Here is a 20,975-nt window from a genome sequence, read left to right as displayed (position 1 = left end):
CAGAGAGAAAAAAAAACAGAGAATGTGAGTTCTGGAATTGCTGCACATGCATTCATTGAGAGATAATGTCTGGCCTGAAGAGCCCGAAGAATTATATTAAAAACTGTTTTCCTGAAATTATGAATAATGTCATTTCTTGATCTCTCTTAATGAAGAGTTACTTTTTCTTGACCTTTCAGGAACACCATAGACCTTACAATGGCATTTTCGCTAGTATTACTACTGTAACAATGTGTCAGATTTGTCTGCTACTGAAAAAAAAATTTTCTGTTTTTTTTATTAAACTTTGCAAAGGCGAGAGTACTTAATTACCTACCTTATATCAGTATTGACCAAGTAAGTAGATACAGACAAAGCAGAGGTGGAGATAGCAGAGATAATGATTAATATGAAAATTAAGAAGAAGGGTACTGAAAAATCTAGCCATGTTGAAAGGAGACAAATTGTCTGGTTCAAATTGCTTGCATCCCAGGTTGCTAAAAGAGATGGGTGAATATAGCTTTCGTGCTTATGAAAATCTTTCAATCTACTCTCGATATGGGGGAGAAGGAAGAAAATTGAACAGTGGCAATTTTGTTTTTGATGAGATTAGATTAGATGACTTACAGTGTGGAAACAGGCCCTTCGGCCCAACAAGTCCACACTGATGCAAAACCCACCCAGACCTATTCCCCTACATTTACCCCTTCACCTAACACTACGGGCAATTTAGCATGGTCAAGTCACCTAACCTGCACATATTTGGATTGTGGGAGGAAACCGGAGCACCCGGAGGAAACCCACGCAGACATGGTGAGAACATGCAAACTCCACACAGAGAGTCGCTTGAGGAGGGAATTGAACCCGGGTCTCTGGCGCTGTGAGGCAGCAGTACCTCCATATTGGGATATTGATGTCACTAGTTGGGCTGGCATTCAATCCCAATCCCAATTACTCTGACAAAGATCACAGTGAGCTGCCTTCTGGAACTGCTGCAGTCCTTTGGGTATAAAGATACCCACAATTCTGTAGGAAACAAGTTCCAGGAATTTACCCCAGTGACAATGGTGAAACAGCAATATAGTTGCAAGTCATGAGGTTGGCCGACTTAAAGGGGAGCAATTAGTTGATGGTACTCCCATCTATCCGATGTCCTTGTCTTTTTAATTAATAGAGGCTGCGTGTTTGGAAGATACTATAGAGCAACCTTGGTGACTTACTGCAGTGATTGTTACTTGTAGGTGAAACACACTGCTGTCACAGTGTATTAGGGTGAAGGAAGTGATTGCTGAAGGTGGTGGATGGAATGATGAAGATTGGGTATGGATTATTCCTGTAGGAATGTCTTGGGACCGAGATAACTGTGCTATGTACTACCCTAGCCAGAGTATAGTTTCCTCCTGATTCACATTAACTTCAGTTTTACTAGGGTCCCTTGATGCCACACTTGGGCAACTGTTGCCTTGGTGCCAAGGACAGTCGTTCTTACTTCATCATTGGAATTCAGCTTCTATGCCCATGTTTGGAAAAGACTGTAAGGATAGCAGGAGCCGAGATCCCTAGTGGAGCCAAAGCTAAAGTGGTTGACATCTGTGAACTCAGAATCACAGAATCGTTATTGTACAGAAGGAGGCCATTCAGCCCATTCAGCCCCAACAGCACCCTTCCACTGACACTCTCATTTGTTTGGCTGAACTGGTCCTCACCCTTAGCAATTTCTCCTTCGAATCCTCCGACTTCCTCCAGACAAAAGGGGTAGCCATGGGCACCCATATGGGCCCCAGCTATGCCTGTCTCTTTGTCGGCTACGTGGAACAGTTGATCTTCCATAGTTATACCGGCACAACTCCCCATCTCTTCCTCTGCTACATTGATGACTGCATTGGCACCACCTTGTGCTCCCGCGAGGAGGTTGAGCAGTTCATCAACTTCACCAACACATTCCACCCCGACCTTAAGTTCACCTGGACCATCTCTGACACCTCCCTCCCCTTCCTGGACCTCTCCAACTCCATCGATGATGACCGACTTGACACTGACATTTTTTACAAACCCACCGACTCCCACACCTACCTGGATTACACCTCTTCGCACCCGACCTCCTGCAAAAATGCCATTCCGTATTCCCAAATCCTCCGCCTCCACCATATCTGCTCTCAGGAGGACCAATTCCACCACAGAACACACAAGATAGCCTCTTTCTTTAGAGATTGCAATTTCCCTTCCCACATGGTTGAAGATGCCCGCCAATGCATCTCATCCACATCCTGCACCTCTGCCCTCAAACTCCACCCCTCCAACCGTAACAAGAACAGAAATCCCTGGTCCTCACTTTCTACCCTACCAGCCTTCACATTAACCACATCATTCGTCGACATTTCTGCTGCTCCAAATGGACCCCACCACCAGAGATATATTTCCCTTCCCATCCCTTTCCGCAAAGACCATTCCCTCCGTGACTACCTGGTCAGGTCCACATCCCTCAACAACCGACTCTCCCATCCTGGCACCCTCCCTGCCATGGCAGGAATTGCGAAACCTGTGCCCACACCTCCTCCCTCACCTCCATCCAAGGCCCCAAAGGAGCCTTCCACATCCATCAAAGTTTCATCTGCACATCCACCAATGTCATTTATTGCATCCGTTGCTCCCGATATGGTCTCCTCTACATTGGGGAGACTGGATGCCTCCTTGCAGAACTCTTCAGGGAACATCTCTGGGACACCCGCACCAATCAACCACACCACCCCGTGGCCCAACATTTCAACTCCCCCTCCCACTCTGCCGAGGACATGCAGGTCCTGGGCCTCCTCCACTGTCACTCCCTCACCACCCAACCCATGGAAGAAGAACACCTCATTTTCCGCCTCGGAACACTCCAAATCCCATGGCATCAACGTGGACTTCACCAATTTCCTCATTTCCCCTCCCCCCACCTTACCCCAGTTCCATCCTTCCAGCTCAGTACTGTCCTCATGACCTGTCCTACCTGCCAATCTCCCTTCCCACCTATTCACTCCACCCTCCCCTCTGACCTATCACCTCCATCCCCACCCCCATTCACCTATTGTGCTCTTTGCTACCTTCTCCCCAGCAACCCCCTCCCCCCATTTATCTCTCCACCCTGGAGGCTCCCTGCCTCTATTCCTGATGAAGGGCTTTTGCCCGAAACGTTGATTTTTCCTGCTCCTCAGATGCTGCCTGACCTGCTGTGCTTTTCCAGCATCACTCTAATCTGAACATTCAGCCCATCATGTTTGGACAGGCTCTCTGAACATTTTAACTTGCTACCAATCTCTTGCCTTTTCCCTATAACCTTGCTTATTGTTAAGTAATCATCCAGTGCTCTCCAGAATGCTTCACTTGAACCTCCTTTCATCAGATTTTCATACATTGTATTCCAGATGTAACTACTCACTTGGTCAAAGGTTTTTTCTTACCTTGCATTTGCTTCTTTCGCAAAATGTTTTATAATTGTGACCCCCTTATCTTGACCTAGGAATTGTTTCCCCTATCCATCTTTCAGAGTATTAACATTTTCTTTCACATCTTCTCTTAGCCTTCTCTCCTTCAAGGGAAACTGTCCCAGCCTCTCCCATATCTGAAGTGTCTCATCCTTAGAACTATTTTTATAAACCTGTTTTGAACTTTCTCTCAGGCGTTCACAACCTTCTCATGTGGTACCCAGAACTATATTCCAGCTAAGATTTAACCAGTGTCTTAAATAAGTTCATCATAGCCTCCCTTCTCTTATATTCTCTGTCCCTAGTTATAAAACCTGGAGTGCTATATGTTTTATTAACAGTTTTCTCTCCCCGCCCTGACACTTTTTTGCGACTTATGTACATACTCTTTCAGTTTCTCTGCACCTGCACACCCTTAAAAATAGTTTTTTAAAATTTTATACTCTCATTCCATGTTCTTTGTATTTAAGTGCATCTTTTCTGTACATTGAACTACATCTGCCCACTCCACAAACATGTCAATTTTTTTTTGATATTCTACACTGTCCTGTTCATAGTGTGCAATTCTACAAGTGCTTTGTCATTCTCAAACCTTGAAATCATCCCTAACATATCAGCTAGATCATTAATAGATATCAAAAAAAGCCAAAGCCCCAATATTAGTCCCTGGAAATCTCCACTACAAATTTTTCTCCAGCCCAAAAAGTACCCATTAATTATTACTCACAGCCAATTTGTATGCATGTTGCTACTGCCTCCTTTATTCCAAAAACTTTAACTGTTGTTGTAAGTCTGTTGTAATGTGCTGTTCTGAATGTCTTTTGGAAGTCCATGTACACTACATGAACAGCTTTTCATTTCTGTAGTCTGTTACCTCTTCAAAAAATTTCAGCAGTTTAGTTAGAGATGATGTTCTCTTCACACAACGGCTTTTATATCCATCCACAGCTTTCTATGTGGCTATTAATTTTATCATAATTGGTTGTTACTAGAATTCGAGGAGAAAGTGAGGACTACAGATGCTGGAGGTCAGAGCTGAAAATGTGTTGCTGGAAATTCTTCAGACCACTAAAATTAAATAGACTGGACTGTCATTGCTCAGCCGACCTTCACAACATGTTTTGAATAAAAGCCTAATATTTTCAATTTTCTAATCCTCTGGCACTATGCTCAAATCCAGGGAAAACTGATACTTAAGAGTCTTTCCAATTTCTGCTCCCACTTCCTTAATCAACGTTGGATGCATTTCATCTGATTGTAGTGTTTTAACAAGCTTTAGTACCAATGGATTACCTAATATTTCCTTCTTATCAATTTGAAACCCTTCTAGTGACTGAATTTCCTCCTGTGTCACATGGCCTTGGCAGCTTCTGCCTTATAAGCAAACAGAGATGCCAAATGTTCATTTAACAATTCAGCCGTGCCTCTCGCCTCTCAGTATAAACATCCTTTTAGTCAGTAATTGGCCCTACAGTTCCTCTTACTATCCTTTTATCATTGATGTGCTCATATAAGACTTCGGGGTTTTCCCTTTATGTAATCTGCTAGCCTTTTTTCATAATCCTTCTTTTACTCTCATGTCGTTTTCTTTAAGTCTATTATGAACTTTCTATTTTCAGCTTGATTGTCAGCTGTAGTTACTATCTGATAACTGTCAGAGTACACTTTTTTCCCCTTTAACATAATTTCAATCTCTTTGATGTCTTCTGAACTGTAGAGTATCCTTTTAAGAGACTATACGTTGACTTTACCTGAACCATCTCCTTTTTGAAGATAGCCTATTGTTCGACTACTATTTTCCCCCATCAAACTTTGGTTCCAGTCTATCTGGGTCAGCTCTATCCTTATCCACAGCATGATGGCACAGTGATTAGCACTGCTGCCTCACAGTGCCAGAGACCTGGGTTCAATTTCCGCCTCAGGCAACTGTCTGTGTGGAGTTTGCACATTCTCCTTGTGTCTACGTGGGTGCACTCCGGTTTACTCCCACAGTCCAAAAATGTGCAGGTCAGGTGAATTGGCCATGCTAAATTACCCATAGTGTTAGGTGTAGGGGAATGGGCCTGGGTGGGTTGCTCTTCGGAGGGTCAGTTGGGCTGAAAGGCCTGTTTCCACACTGTAAGTAATCTAATTTTATCCTAATATATCAGCTCTCAGCCAGTTGAATGTTCTTACTATGAATTGACTAATGCAATTTTGTATCATCACCCTAAACCTTATAATACAATGACGATTGTTCCTAAATGATCCTCCATGATAACTTGAACTACTTGTCCCCCACCCCCATCATTCTCATGAACCAGGTCTAACAGAGTCTCCTTTCTTGCAGGACTGGGCACATCTCTGCTATAGGAAATCCTCCTCAGTACAATCAAAGAATGCTTGCTCTTTGCTGTCTCTTATATTATCACGATCCCTGTTGATATACAGATAATCAAAGTCCCTCACAACAGCTACTTCATGATGTTTACACCTCTGTATAATTTCCTTGCAGATTTGTTTCCCTATATCATTGCCACTAGCTGGTGGTCATTAAATTGCACCAAACAATAGAATTGCACCTCTGTTTGCTGGGGACCTCATGACAAGGCTGAGATGGATTATCCACTTGCCACTTCTGGCTGAAGATGAATACAACTACTTTAGCCTTGCTTTTTGCACTGACACTGAGAATGGATATATTTCTGGAGCCTCTATTTCCTGTTAGTTGTTTAATTGACAACTGGATGTGGCAGGACTGCAAAGCTTAAATCCATTGGTTTTGGGATTGTTTAGCCCTGTCTATTGCACATCACTTCCATTGTTTGGCTTGCAAATAATCCTGTGTTTTAGCTTCACCTCATTTTTAGGAAGCCTGCTGCTATTCCTGGCATGCTTTCCTGCCCTCTTCATTGAACCACGGCTGGTCCACCGGCTTGATGACAGTAGTAGAGCAGGGGAAATGTCAGGCCATGAAGATACAGATTGTGTTAAAGTATGATTCTGCTGCTGCTGATGGCTCACTGAGCCTCACAGGCACCCAGTCTTCAATTGCTAGATCTGCACGAAGTCTGTCCCATTTTGCGCAGTGATAGTGCTAAACACTATGATGTTAAAGTATTCTCAAGATGAAGATCAGACTTCATTTCCATAGGACCATGGCAATCGTACTGATATTATCATGGACTGAGTAAATTCACCTGGACTGTCTCAGACTCCTCCCTCCCCTTCCTAGACCTTTCCATTTCTATCTCGGGCGACCGACTCAACACAGACATCTATTATAAACCGACTGACTCCCACAGCTACCTGGACTACACCTCCTCCCACCCTGCCCCCTGTAAAAACGCCATCCCATATTCCCAATTCCTTCGTCTCCGCCGCATCTGCTCCCAGGAGGACCAATTCCAACACCGCACAGCCCAGATGGCCTCCTTCTTCAAGGACCGCAGATTCCCCCCAGACGTGATCGAAGATGCCCTCCACCGCATCTCCTCCACTTCCCGCTCCTCCGCCCTTGAGCCCCGCTCCTCCAACCGCCACCAAGACAGAACCCCACTGGTTCTCACCTACCACCCCACCAACTTCCGCATACAACGTATCATCCGCCGCCATTTCCGCCACCTCCAAACGGACCCCACCACCAAGGATATATTTCCCTCCCCTCCCCTATCAGCGTTCCGCAAGGACCACTCCCTTCATGACTCCCTCGTCAGATCCACACTCCCCACCAACCCAACCTCCACCCCCGGCACCTTCCCCTGCAACCGCAGGAAATGTAAAACTTGCGCCCACACCTCCACACTCACTTCCCTCCAAGGCCCCAAGGGATCCTTCCATATCCGCCACAAGTTCACCTGTACCTCCACACACATCATCTATTGCATCCGCTGCACCCGATGTGGCCTCCTCTATATTGGTGAGACAGGCCGCTTACTTGCGGAACGCTTCAGAGAACACCTCCGGGCCGCCCGAACCAACCAACCCAATCACCCCGTGGCTCAACACTTTAACTCCCCCTCCCACTCCACCGAGGACATGCAGGTCCTTGGACTCCTCCACCGGCAGAACACAACTACACGACGGCTAGAGGAGGAGCGCCTCATCTTCCGCCTGGGAACCCTCCAACCACAAGGTATGAATTCAGATTTCTCCAGTTTCCTCATTTCCCCTCCCCCCACCTTGTCTCAGTCGGTTCCCTCAACTCAGCACCGCCCTCCTAACCTGCAATCCTCTTCCTGACCTCTCCGCCCCCACCCCACTCCGGCCTATCACCCTCACCTTGACCTCCTTCCACCTATCCCACCTCCATCGCCCCTCCCCCTAGTCCCTCCTCCCTACCTTTTATCTTAGCCTGCTTGGCTCTCTCTCTCTTATTCCTGATGAAGGGCTTATGCTCGAAACGTCGAATTCTCTATTTCTGAGATGCTGCCTGGCCTGCTGTGCTTCGACCAGCAACACATTTGCAGCAGTTATCATGGACTGATGCATCTGCGATTGGTAACTTTGCGAGGGCAGGGTCAATTAGATTGTTCCCTTTTATTGTTGGACTCATAACTTGCATTAGACTCAGTCAAGCAGTTATGTCCTTTAGACTTGGTCATCTCAGACATTCAAGTTGCTACTAAGCCACTTGTGCTGAAGGACACCATAGAATCAGTCATAGAGATGTACAGCACGGAAACAGACCCTTTGGTCCAATCCGTCCATTCCAACCAAATATTCCAACCCAATCTAGTCCCATCTGCCAGCACCCGGCCCATATCCCTCCAAACCCTTCCTATTCATATACCCATCCAAATGCCTTTTAAATGTTGCAATTGTACTAGCTTCCACCACTTCCTCTGGCAGCACATTCCACACACGTACCACCCTGTGTGTGAAAAAGTTCCCCCTTAGGTCTCTTTTATATCTTTCCCCTCTCACCCTAAACCCAAACGCTCTAATTCTAGACTCCCCAACCCCATGGAAAAGACTTTGTCTATTTATCCTATCCATGCCTCTCATGATCATGTAAACATCTATAAGGTCACCCCTCAGGCTCCAATGCTCCAGGGAAAACAGCCCCAGCCTGTTCAGCCTCTCCTATAGTTCAAATCCTCCAACCCTGACAACATCCTTATAAATCTTTTCTGAACCCTTTCAAGTTTCGCAACATCTTTCCAATAGGAAGGAGACCAGAATTGCATGCAATATTCCAACAGTGGCCTAACCAATGTCCTGTACAGCTGCATCATGACCTCCCAACTCCTGTATTCAATTCTCTGACGAATAAAGGAAAGTATACCAAACGCCTTCTTCATTATTCTATCTACTTGAGACTCCACTTTCAAGAAACAATGAACTTGTGCTCCAAGGTGTCTTGGAAGCACAAGAACCTTACCATTAAGTGTATAAGTCCTGCTAAGATTTGCTTTCCCAAAATGCAGCACCTCACATTTATCTGAATTAAACTCCATCTACCACTGGCTCATCTGATCAAGATCCCGTTGTAATCTGAGGTAACCTTCTTTGCTGCCCACAATACCTCCAATTTTGGTGTCATCTGCAAACTTACTAACTATACCTCTTATGCTCGCATCCAAATCATTTATATAAATTACAAAAAGAAGTGGATCCCAGCACCATCCTTGTGGCACTCCACTGGTCACAGGCCTCCAGTCTGAAAAACAACCCGCCAACACCACCCTTTGTCTTCTACCTTTGAGCCAGTTCTGTATCCAAATGGCTAGTTCTCCCTGTACTCTATGAGATCTAACCTTGCTAAGCAGGCACCAAAGTCACCCATGCAGAATACTTTCTGAGTCCTTCTCCACAGTACTTCCTTCAAGTAATGTTCAATGTGGAGGAGCACTGATCCATCAGCCGAGGAGGAGTCAGTTAGTTGGATGTTGTCTTGCTGATGTTTGATTGCCCTTCGGGGTTTGACCAGCGATGACATAGCACATACTCAGGAATAGTGATGATATTGTCTGGTTCATTGTTTGTAAGGTACGATTCCATGAGAATAACGATGGCAGGTTGTTGCTAGACTAGTCAGCAGGACAGCTATCTCTCAGTTTTGGCCCAGGCCTTAAGAAGTTGGCAAGGAGGATTTTGCAGGGTTGACAGGGCGGTGCTTCCCATAGTTTTTTCTGATGCCTGTATCGATGCAAGTGGTCTGAATGATTTCAAACTTTGCTTCAGACTCCAAAAGTAAGTAAGGACAGTCTTAACAACTACAAACCAATTAGCAAATGCACTCTATGGTTCTCAGGAACAATGTGCTTGTAATATGAATTAGTAAAATCAATAACAAGAACATGGCCTCTAACAATTGAGTCAAACGCTGAATTCAGACCACTAAAATTGATCCTGGGAAGAAAAAAGACTGCCCCATTGTACAGGAAAATTATATTCTTTCTAGTGCATCACATGTTTGTAAACAAACAAGAAAGTGCATCAAATGCATATTCCGTTGTTATATCCCCTTTAATTTTTAATCCTTCTTTAATCAATAGCCATCTGCTGAGCCAAAATCCAAACTATTTTTGGAGCCTAGCCAAGCATTCATATTGACTACAGCTGTCTAAAAATAAATTTCGGATACATTACCTGAAAATTTCCTTTTCAGGCTAACCAGTGGAGTGAATAGGGATAGACGTTGCTTTTCATTTACAAATGCAAGGATTTTTGTTTAACAGCCAGACTTATCAGACAATTCAAACAGCAAAATCTAACAGCAGAGACTGATGGGGCACTTTTAATGAAAGCATTATCAACATTTAATTAATATAATGCGAGAATTAAGTAAAAATGTTCGCTTATATTTCCAATCATCTGGGAATTAATTAAGGCAATTAATGAATATTCATCATTATTATTTAAAAGAAATGAGTATGGTCACAGCAAGTGACTGTGAGTAATTGTTTAAATTAATTTGATGCTGATTTAGAAAATTGACTCTTTTTGGTGCTGGATGTAGAACTGAGTGCACTGTGCAAAAATTAAAAAAAATACTAAGTAGCACAGCAATTAATGCACAGCTGTAGTGAGAACGAATTGGGATGCTAATGATGCCATGGAGTCCCTTGAGAAGGTAGCACCTCTGTCTCTAGGACAGAAGGTCTAGGTCCATGTCCTAGTTGCCCCTGAGGTGTGTCATAACATATCTGAAGAGTTTGATTAAAATAACGAAGCAAAGGTGTATACGGACATTCAGTTGTTACCTAAAGTACACTAGCAGTGAAGAGAAGGTCAGCTACATCCTTCTGTGGTCATGAGATTTAAGATTCAATTCATTTAACAGCTGACCATTTGCTGAAGACAGCAACAAGATTCTTGAACGATTCAGCACCCTTTGTCAGCCAAGATCTAGTCATCGGATCTACCAGTGTGAATTTAAATGCCTCAGACAGGAATTAAGAGAGCTTATTGACAACTTCGTAGCAAGACTGAAAAACACACACACAATATGTAAATTCAAAGACAAAGCTGAAAAGTTGATGGACCAATTAATTTGCGGTTCTACACACACCCTGAAGTGCAAAAGGTGCTAACTGGAAATGATAAACTTACAACATCACAGTTGTATGCACTGCCAGAGCACTCAGAGCAAAGAACAAACAGATAAAAGCATTGACAACTCAAATGAATAATGTTCAGAAAGGCAGCAATATTGATCAGTAAAACAGAAATAAGGGAATGTACTCCAAATAGAGAGCAAGTTGTTTAGGCATATGGATTCATATACAGAAAGAAATGTGCTGTATGCATATGGATTGAACTTCAGAGCTTGTGGAAAGACCAATCACAGTGAAATGATGTGCAAAACAAAGCAAGAAGACAGTAGATGAATCACCAGAATCAGAGCATGGAATGAAGAGCTGGAAAATAGTCTATTGTTGCCGATGATTTTGAGGGCACATAACAAATGGACAACTGCATGAAATGTCTGGATATGACATTTCCTAGAGAACAGAAATTCTCACAACCATTCAGATCAGGAAGAGGTTGAGAAATAAGTCCACTTTCATAAATCTAAATGTGAAGACTGATAACAGATCAATGACTAACTGTGTAGACCAGATCCAAAGATCTTGCCTGAAAATTTGGTAGAAAATAATTATGCAAGGAATCAAAAAAAGTCATGCCAATAGCATATTGGGGATCTTAGATACAACAGCTGGGAATAACCTAAATCAGAGAGATATCTTGCATTCTTGTATTATCTGTAAACAACGAGGAAATAATTTTTACAACGAGGCGTCAGAGAGTCAAATGAAGCGTAATGGGATCAGCCTAAACAATTTCTTTGTCCAAGGCAATTTGCTAAAATTAAACCAATAGAGTTCTCAAATTTAAAATATAATTATTTCAAACATCTGGCAACCAAAAGACAACTAGAACACCTTTTTGTTATTCAATGATAAATATTGTACAATGCATGATACACTCAGAAAATGTGTGTTAATGTCCATCTCAATTTACAGGACAGATTGTTTTATGAACCATTGCATTAAGACATACCCACAACCACGTTACTGCACAGCATCTAATCGTGTCATTTAAAGATGTCTAAATATTTTATCTTTTTACTCTTTAGCAAGTTCCTGACTTCCTAAAAGACTTTTCATAGAGGAGGTGACCTGTCTAAGAAAGTATTTCTTTTCAAGATTTCAAAGTCCACATTAGCACATAACAATAGTATGGAGGAAGAAATCCAATGACTCTATGGTCCTCACACCAGGAAACCTGACCTTCTCAGAGATGCTTGTCCATTTTTACGCAATATCTTCCCAACATATTGTGGATCAGTCAGGCAGCAAAAATGAAATTGTCTTTCTGCACAAAATTGGGACCAAGTTGCTGATGAATGCAAGCCACAAGAATGGTGAATGTGAGAATTTAAATCATCACTGTGGATCTGAGATATATTAACCTTTTGGTCATAGCATTTTGATTTTTAACCAAGTATGTTATATGCATTCTTTACTCCAAAAGTGAGTGAGTTTCTGTATGGTGCTGAGGGGGAGCTACATTACTAGTCATTTTCTTATTTAACTTGGATCTTAAACTCTTATTTCTTTTCCTCTGTGTCTACTGCAGGGAGTGATGATCCCATGGCAACTGGCTAGAGAAAAGAAGTGTGGCTTGACGTAACATCCCTCAAACAACACAGTTAGAAATAAATTAACCAGTCAGTTGTCTCAATAATATTGGTAGGAGTTTTTTTTATTTGCATGGCTCCTGTATCTATAGTTATAGACAGTGAATAATTGTTATATCAAGTGCTAAAGGATGGTTCGGAGATATCCTCTCAGCTGCTTCATTTCCATTGTTTCTGGACTTACTTCAGGTATCAGATGATTTCTGAGTTAAATGATGATGGAACTGCACTGCCTTCTAAAATTCCAATTTAAAATAATTATCTTCACAAATTAGGCCTGAACTGACTGAAATGTATAATTTAATATACAATACTGTTGAATCGGCAGAGCAATGTAATTTAATCCTTGAAACACTTAAATAAAGTGATATGGATCTATAACACTGTTCTAATAACACCTATTATTGGAATGTTAAAACCATCACTTTACATTTTCCAATATATAAATAGGCTTAGATTCCTTGCTTGAAGCACAAGATTAGAAGAATTGTGTAACATAATTAACTGCACCTTTAAATCAATTAGGGAGTAAATTTAATCTCTGCAGTGTCATGGGAGACGGTTGCATGGAAGCTGATTCTGCTGTAGTGGGAGTGCACACTACACTGGCAGCTGCATCTGACTGTATCAATCTGGTGTGCCATCCCTTGTGTAAGGACCTTACATCTCAAAACCCGACTGGCTGAGGTGGTGCCCACTGCCCAAGTTTGGAATAGGCAGGTCTATTGTATCAATTTGTACATCATTCAAGAACTTTACATACTTAGCTGCAAGAGGCGCCTGTAAGAGTCAAGCTTATAACTTGCAGATAACTTGCAGTACTTTCCAAGGACTTCAACTATTGCAACATGTCCGGAAGAAATGTGTTGGTTTTGTAGTGACTATGGATAAGGAACACAGTGTTGCATTATGTTCAAAGGGAGAGTAGGTGATTTGGCGACTCTTTCACACAAAGGGCAGAAAATACTCCCACCAGCAAGAAATGAGACTGATATGGAAATTTAATTGTGAGGGAGGTGAAAAGTCAGGATTAAAAGTGAGAATTTATCTTCTGCTTTATCTTCAAATCAAGAACATTTGCCGCAAATATACTGTGAAATGAAGTATAATTATCCATATTGGCAAAAAAAACAATAAGCATGTTATCTTGGTGGTGAGAGTTTGCAGAACTCTTAGATGCAGAGGGATCTGGGTGTTCTCATGAAGGTACAGCAAGTAACTTGGAAAATTAATAGAATGCCTTCATTTTGAAATATGGAAAATAAGACCAGGAATAGATTATCCAGCCTTCGAGAATGCTCCGTTATTTATTTAATCTGTTTGTGGCTGATCATTCTGGTATTTTTATTGTGAGGAGAATTGAATACAGAAGTTGGGGGGTTATCTTTCAGTTCTACAGGGCACTGATAAGACCACACCTGGAGTACAGAGCACAGTACTGGTCACCTTATTTTAGGAAGTATGCAAATTCATTGGATGCAGTTCAGAGAAGGTTTACTAAATTAATATTGGAAATGGATAAATTGTCCTATGGGGAAAGATTGGACATGGTAGGCATGTATCTGCTGGAGTTTAGAATTAACTTGTTTGAGACATAATCTTGAATGATGTTGACGGGGTAAATGTGGACAGGATGTTTCACTTTATGGGAGAATATTTGAACTAGGGGTAAGCATTTAACAGTCAGGGGTCACCACAGATGAAGCAAATACTTTTCTCTCAGTGTATTCTGAGTCTTTGAAACTTTCTCCCGAAAAATATGGAATGAGCTGCCAGAGGAAGTGGTGGAGGCTGGAACAATTGCAACATTTAAAAGGCATCTGGGTGGGTATGTGAATAGGAAGGGTTTGGAAGGAAATGGGCCTGGTGCTGACAGGTGGGACTAGATTGGGTGGGATATCTGGTCGGCATGGACAAGTTGGACTGAAGAGTCTGTTTCCATGCTGTACATCTCTATGACTCTATGTAGTACAGGCCTTTTGGCCCATTGATTTTGCACCATCAAAAATTACTCTAAATCTATGCCAGTCACACTTTTCACACTTGACTTTTTAAAGGTTGTGAGGTTTCCGGCTTCAACAACCCTTCCAGGCAGTGCATTCCAGACCTCTACCGTCCTTTGGGTGAAAATCCTGATTTTTCAAATTCCCTCTAAACTTCCTATCTTTCATCTTAAAATCATGCCTCTTGTTATTGAACCTTCATCCAAAGGGGACAGTGTTCTATGCACCCTGTCTAGACCCCTCATAACCTTACGTATGTCAATCAACCCCTCTCAACCTTCTCTCTATTTTTATTCATTCACAGGAAGTGGGTGTCACTGACTGAGTCAGCATTTATTGACCATCCCTAATGGCCCAGAGGGCAGTTGAGTTGATCACATTGCTGTGGGTGTGGAGTCACATGTGAGCCAGACTTGTTTAGGATTGCAGTTTCCTTCCCCAAAGGACCAGATGGGTATTCCCAAGAATTGGCAATGGACTTGTGGTAAACCCTTAATTTTAGATTGTTAAATTAAATTCAAATTCCACCATATGCCATGGCAGGATTTGAGCCCAGGTCCACAAAGCATTACTTGGGTCTCTGGATGAACAGACCGGTGGTGATACCAATATCATATTTCCAACTGGTATTCCTATACACTATGATCTGCAGCATTTCAAGAAGGCATTTCATCACCAGGTTGACCAGAGGTGAGTAATACATGCTGGCTGAGACAGAGAAACCCACATCCCATAAATGAAAAGGAAGTGCACTGTTCTTCAACTGACACAAATTTCTCAACACAAATTTCCCACACAACCAGTCCTCAAGTTCTATTTGTTGCTGAGGATGTAAACTCAATCCCCTGCCTGTGGAACTGTCACTCGCACATATACATTGCTTAATTCCCTTTGAGAGTCACATTGCATGAATACACAGTGTCACTCTTTTGGGTTGCTGGAGGTCATCTACCCTTTCATAATATTGGACCTGGTTTTGTTTACGGATCACATAGCTACTAATCTCTGCTGCAAGCTATGCTCTTGGTGAAATGAGAGTATCCCCCATTGCCATCAATGGAAAACAGGACTTCTGTGCTGCTTCCAGGCAATGTAGAGGGTAACACATTCAGAGGAAACATGACACTCTGAATAGTTAATAGTCATTGTGTGATTGCCTATGGTTTGTGGCCTAGCTTTAAGAGAAAGACCAGGGCATTTCTGGACCCTGTGATGGGATACTCTGCAGAAATATATCCTCAGGCTGTGAAAGCATAGCTCATATTTCAGGTGTACAGTGTAACAGGAATGGATGCTGTTCAGTGGACAATCTCTAGATGATGACTCTGTGAAATAGAAGCCCAGCATCTCCCTATCTTTTGGCAGTGATGTGGGCTGCCTGGAAATTCTGCTAGTGCTCCCAGCATCTTGGTGTCCATGGTTATCAACATTGTCCTGTATGGCTCCCCTTGCAAGGTCCTTATCTTACTCCCTGTAACAGTACTGCTCTCTGATCTCACCTCTTGGTAAACTGGTAAATAAATGATCCTCTATCTTTAGTCTGACTGCAGTTCAGTCTTGCCTGCTGAGTAACTACATACAGATCCCAATGCGATACTGATTTTGACCACCAACTTGAGATCACTAAATTCCTTGTAGCACTGCCTTGAGACCAAACTCAAGGAATGGGCATTCTTGACCACCTACTTCCACATTTTGTGAGGTGGAACTAAGTTGTTTCTCCTCTTTGACTGTCAAGACTTCCAACAGTGCATGCATACACCAGGAGGTTGCTCTCAGACCTGGCTTAGAATTGCATCAACACTATTCAGCAGCATCCTCCTGTCATTCAATGCAGCTTCTCTTTAAGATGGACAGACTTCCTTTAAGAACAGAAAACAAGCTGCATCACATGAGAACAACAAAATACAACCCATCTGGGCCCCCTGCTGAGCCCAGAAACAACCTGCATCTTGAAAAATACTGAGCCCTATGCTACAATCCTGGAACGATGGATGTGTGTTTGTCCACCTGCAGGAGGATCAGCACTGCCAAGACATACCTTCACATATGATAATTTTTCACCATGGTACCTTATGGCTATTTTTCAGAGAAATGGATTGAAATATGAATCTTCATCTATTTGCAAACAGAGAACATAGAACAAACAGTACAGTACTGGCCCCTCGCCCCTCGATGTTCCGCTGACCTGTGGAACCAATCTGAAGCCTATCTATCCTACACTATTCCATTTTCATGTTTATCCAATGACCATTTAAATGCCCTTAAATTTGGCAAGTCTACTTCTGTTGAAAAATGTGTTGCTGGAAAAGCGCAGCAGGTCAGGGAGCATCCAAGGAGCAGGAGAATCGACGTTTCGGGCATAAGCCCTTCTTCAGGAATGAGGAAGGTGTGCCAAAAGGTAGGGAGGAGGGACTTGGGGGAGGGGCGTTGGGAATGCGATAGGTGGAAGGAGGTTAAGGTGAGGGTGATAGGCTGGAGAGGGGGTGGGGCGGAGATGTCGGGAAGAAGATTGCAGGTCAAGAAGGCGGTGCTGAGTCTGAGGGTTGGGACTGAGATAAGGTGGGGGGAGGGAAAATGAGGAAGCTGGAGAAATCTACATTCATCCCTCGTGTTTGGAGTGTTCCTAGGCGGAAGATGAGGCCCTCTTCCTCCAGGCATCATGTTGGCCTCCTCCATCGCCAGATCATGGCAACACAACGCCTGGAGGAAGAGTGCCTCATCTTCCGCCTAGGAACCCTCTAACCACAAGGGATGAATGCAGATTTCTCCAGCTTCCTCATTCTCCTCCCCCCACCTTATCTCAGTCCCAATCCTCGGACTCAGCACTGCCTTCTTGACCTGCAATCTTCTTCCCACCTCTCCGCCCTCACCCCCTCTCCGGACTATCACCCTCACCTTAACCTCCTTCCACCTATCGCATTCCCAATGCCCCTCCCCTAAGTCCCTCCTCCCTACCTTTTATCTTAGCCTGCTTGACATACCATCCTCATTCATGAAGAAGGGCTTATGCCCGAAATGTCGATTCTCCTGTTCCTTGGATGCTGCCTGACCTGCTGCGCTTTTCCAGCAACACATTGTTTTCAGCTCTGATCTCCAGCATCTGCAGTCCTCACTTCCTCCAAGTCTAATACTGTGCAAAAGTGAGGACTGCAGATACTGGAAACCAGAGTTTAGATCAGAGTAGTGCTGGAAAAGCACAGCAGGTCAGGCAGCATCCGAGGAGCAGGAAAATCAACGTTTCAGGCAAAAACCCTTCATCAGGAATGGGGAGGCAGGGAGCCTCCAGGGTGGAGAGGTCTCCAAGAAAAGCTATATAACCATTACGCCTTGGACTTCAAGTTGAAAATTATGCTAATTATGTTTGTTGGTTATATAATGCTGGAAATACTCACCAGTGTGATGGGCCAAATGGCCTCCTTCTATGCTCTAACAGTTTGATAATTCTGAGATCACGCAGCTTATATGGAAGACAAAGAATTAATGGAGGATGGATAATTGGATAATACCTCAGTAACTTTTAAGTTTCAGCTAAATGATTGAGTCATCTTTTAAAGAAAACAATAGATACTGTCTTGGATATTTTAACCCGACAAGAGAATGGATCTCATTGCTGAGAACTATTAGAGGAGGTAAGTTTGCAGTGCCCAGGGAACACATTGCAGTGTGCAGTGAATAATTGTTGCACTGAAATAGCTACATCCATGGTCTAATGAAAATTTAACTTCATAGTAAGGAGATTTTTAGTGGGAAATTCATTAAAACAATCAGTGCCATGATCCCAATCGACCAGAAGAGCAAACCAAATGTTTGTGTTCTAATAAAGGGTAATTTACAACTTAAAACATTAATTATTTCTTTTTCCACATATGCTGCTTGACCTCAGAATTATCGAATTGTTAGAGTACAGAAGGAGGCTATTTGGCCCATTATACTGAGCATTTTCTGCCTTAAAACCAAAAGTTGGGATACATATCAAGAAGCACAACATATAAACATAAAGAAGTGGTTATCAAATACTTTGCGGACTAGCCAGACTACATCAACAACAGTTTTGGTCTTACAGAACTAGGATATTGCTCTAAAAACAAACAAGTTGCAGATTTCCTTTTTTGCACGTACCTGGACAAATGCACAAATGTCAAATGTCAAACATTCAGCACAATTTATTCCATCTAAGAAAAGGGTGATGATTGATTGGCAACTCACTTCTAAGTTACTGAGACATTGCCATGAGAAAGCCTGGAAAAAGGAATTCTGGTTGGAGAAACAATTTCCTGAGTACGCTAATTAAGAAACAATTTAAAATAATCAGTCAAGTATGTAACCCGGTTAGAAGTGACATACATTCATACACAGGGACCTCTGCAAACAAAGGGTATATGTTCAAGTCTTGCATATTTTTCAAATTACTTAGGAGCTTGGGGAGCTCAAAACCTTGTTCTTTTTTACAAGGATCTTTATCCAAAATAAACCACACATGATCCACATAACAGGGGAGAAATTGATATAAACCAGTGAAACAAAAAGAATTCAAGGCAAATTGACAGGTCACTTCACAACTTGATGCAGGGTGTAAATTGGGCTGCTTGCTCACCACAGGGCCTGTTCTTGCTACTGCTAAAGACCAGTTAAAGCATTCTCCTATGTGTATGTAAAATTCAAATCCGTATACTTGATTTTTGGCCAGGAAGCTGTTACTCTGGCGAAAACTTAATAGATAAGTATTGCCATTTCTTTTACAACTCATTTTAAAAATAATAGTAAGGTGAGTCACAACTTCATTTGCTGAAGGAGATAATGTCTTCCAGATAATGTTTTTATGACCTTGGTAATGCAATCAACGTCTTTGTACTTTAAATATTCATTAACAATTTAACATGCTCAGCTATAATGACTTCATAGTAAACATGTTTCCACTGTATCTTGTAATAATGCACTAGTATAATATACTATTAATCTTTTAATGCAATTGCTGAAAGATACTTTACAGCTTTAATTATAATTTAATTTAAAAATAAGATTAATACTTTAACAATATTATTTTTTTCACTGATGAATTGTTAAGAGATTTGTAGCATTCCATCAACACACTTAGCTTTCTTTAAATTAAGCTCCTAGAAATCTGCACAGGTAGAACCCTTGTTTCCCCCATGTACATTTCACATTATTTACTTAAAAGATTAATCCCTTCTCCTTACTCAAAATTCTGCATGTATCTTCTGAATCTTAGACACCTCTAGGTTGTCTAAGAGTTGTCAGAGTTAAATATCAGTGCAGAGTAATGATCAGAATCTCAACAATCATTTAGTCACAGATATCCTGTGACCGGGAATAGAATTTCTGTCCCTGTGTGACTTTACATTGACTTATTTTTTTCTGCCATGGCATATACTTTGTGATGATGCTGCAGCTTTAAGAGGTGCATGTTGTCCTGTTTTCTTTTGATGAATGGTTTTAAGGAATAGATATGGAGTTGGCCAGTGAAGGCCCAAAAAGTAAACAGCTTGAGAGGCTTTGGGTTTTTTTTTAACGTTGGAACAATAGAAGCAGCCTGAGTGGGTGTGGCCAGCTTGCACAGAGCAGGATTTCTAGTTTTTTAGCATTTAGTTTCAGCAGACACTTAGAGTTTTGAAGAAGTAGAACCTATTTTTCCCCTCTTTTGGTTATAGCCAGAAGCTGGGTCTTTTTACCTACTGCAGGTGTTGCATGTGAGAAAATCTGTTTTCTGAATTTGCCTTTTTGCCAAAACAGATGTTTATGGGATGTTCCTATATTGAAACAGTTAATTAGTAATAGTTACTGTATCAATTATTCTGTTAAATTTTCCAATAGAATTAAAGTCTTCTCAGGTTTTCTTTCTTTTGTTGTATTTTAGCTCTAGTGTTTCAATAAATTCCACTTTGCATAGTGTCGAGTAGTTTGACCAGTCACATTGCATCTGGAACACAACACTGTCATTTGCCTTTAAAAGAAGAACAGTTAGTATCTTAAAATATTTTGAGGGGGTATGTTCTGGTCCATAACAAATTGATAAGGTGGATAGTTTAAATATGTTTCCTCTTGCCCTGGAGTCTAGAGCTACAGGACACTTTAAGAAAAAAGTCTCCCTTCTAATACAAGAATGAGGAGCTTTTATTTTCTCTCAGTCTATGAAATTCTCATCTCCAGAGAGTTGAGGAGCAGTGCCATTGAATTAATTCAATACAGAGTTTGAATTTTGATGGGCAAAGGAGTCAAGGACTGTGAGGGAGCAGTCAAGCAGATGGGGTTCAGGCCATAACTGGATCAATCATGAACTTACCAATGGCAGACAATGCTTGTAGGACTAAATGGCTTCATTCTGTTCCTAAGTCCTATGTTCCTATATGGAGTGAAAAATCATAAAATGGTCATGTGCCT

The sequence above is a fragment of the Hemiscyllium ocellatum genome, chromosome 4 (genome assembly GCF_020745735.1).
Source record: "Hemiscyllium ocellatum isolate sHemOce1 chromosome 4, sHemOce1.pat.X.cur, whole genome shotgun sequence".
NCBI lineage: Eukaryota > Metazoa > Chordata > Chondrichthyes > Orectolobiformes > Hemiscylliidae > Hemiscyllium > Hemiscyllium ocellatum.
Note: the sequence above shows the minus strand (reverse complement) of the source record.